This window comes from Aedes albopictus, chromosome 1 (assembly GCF_035046485.1).
Source record: "Aedes albopictus strain Foshan chromosome 1, AalbF5, whole genome shotgun sequence".
Taxonomy (NCBI): Eukaryota; Metazoa; Arthropoda; class Insecta; order Diptera; family Culicidae; genus Aedes; species Aedes albopictus.
In genome coordinates this window covers 279,119,959-279,121,973 of record NC_085136.1, presented here as the reverse complement: position 1 = coordinate 279,121,973, position 2,015 = coordinate 279,119,959, and positions in this window count along the sequence as shown.

Here is a 2,015-nt window from a genome sequence, read left to right as displayed (position 1 = left end):
AATTCTTTGCCTCTCCCTCTTTTATAGACTGTTTTTGAAACTATAAAACAATACGCTAAGGGGCCATCCATTAAGTACGTCACGGTCGTAGGGGGGGTTTGTGAAAGTTTGACAAGCAATGTTTTAAGTATAGGAAAACCCCGTACGAAGGGGGGAGGGGGGGTCGAAAATTCCTAATTTTAGCGTGACGTACCTAATGGATGCTCCCTAACGGTACCCAAGTAACAGGACTAGCTGAATAGTAGTTTCTAGTTTGCTTAAGAGTGGTTTGTTCTACTCATTATACAGCGTCCGTTCGCTCGTTGCAAACCTGCTTGTTGCAACGCTGTTTGCAAGTCCCCTGATAAAAAAGATCATAGAGATAAAACAGAATGTATTGTTACAACACGCTGAAATGAATGGTATTAACCATTATTTCAATTGTTTAAAACGATAGAGTAACAACAGACCTTATGGTTTTCCACCATAGCATGTAGGGTAGGTAATCATGAATTGAACCAAATTGCGGCTTTCTGAAGCAGCGGCACTTTTGATCGATTTTTTCGTCCACATGGAAATAATTTACTACGGTAAGGTCTCACGTATATGAAAGCCACGGGTATAAGCTTTCCGTAAAGTGACAAAAAGTTAACATTTGCACCAAATTTCATTGAGAAATTCAATTATTTGTCAATAGTGATTTTAATCTTAATTTGAACCAATTTTAATCTAGATTTGAACTAGTGGCGGCAGCAGCTCGAGCAATTCCCGCAACAGCCAATTTCATGCTAAACAACTAAAAATCACATGGATCTGCTAATTCTCATAACTCTTTTTCATTAGCCAATGGAATTTCAGCTCAGAATGTTCGGAATCCTTCAGGAATTCGAAAATTAAATTTGGAATTTTCCATCGCCCAAGAGTAAACAAAGCAACCACTAGCGCAGTCTGCAGGCCAACACTGGAAGCTCGCCCCCATTCACTAGTTCAAATCTAGATTTCAAATGGTTCAATTCAAGATAAGATTCTCCAAGTAAGATTTACTTAAATTCGATAATTTTATGACAAATAATGCGGAATATTATTCGGTTGGTCGATTCTACGATAAATAAGCTTTCATTTGACGTGTTCACTTATTGCGTGTGATACAATGCATGAGCTGTACGAGTGCACCGAAAATGTGCTTTCTCTGGGGGGAAATGGGTGGAATCTCAGTGATTTTTCAATTGCCGGTTTTCCATGACAAAAACGCATTTTTCAATGCTTTTAAAGTCCATGTTATCAGGTTATATTACGGAAAGCTGTTGACCATCCTTTTCAGGACAATATTTGCCTGAAAAGTACGTCGTTTAAATGAATTTTGAAATGGTTCAAATTAAGATTACAATTTGACTAGTTCAAAGTTTGATTTCTTACCCTATTGTAAATGTCACTTTTACAATAAAAAATGGGGGTTGTTATGTATCTTTACCATAAAAAAATCCAAATTTTTTGGAGTAAATTCAAGTCAACTACCATTCAATTTATGGTGTTTTCATTATTGCAATCTCTAATGCCATTGATTTTATTGTGCACGTATTGTAGTTCCAATACAGCATTTTCAGCAGGAAAATACGAACACAATATAATTTGTTGTTGAACAGCCAATATTATCAATATTCAATGGTAGTTTATGGCGATTGTATTGGAATTTTTTATTAGGGATCCGCTAATTGCTAAATTTGACAAGTTTTGCAATTAAAAAGCAATCAAGTGTCAAAATTGTGCTGTCAGTCATGCTGTCAGTGCAATTCGATGCACTTTAGTGTCAAAGTGACGTTGCAATTAGCGCATGGCATTCGCTCGTTGCAATGTAAACATTTTGCAACGAGCGAACGGCCGCTGTACAGCAAAAATGTTTGTGGGGTTGCCTGCCAATTCAATTTAAGTGCAATATTTAGTAAAGTTCTTACTTTATTACTAAAACATTCCAATACTGTCTACTCCCGTTGGTTTAAACGCTTCTAATCGGAACAGTTTTTTTTTAATTTGGCCTC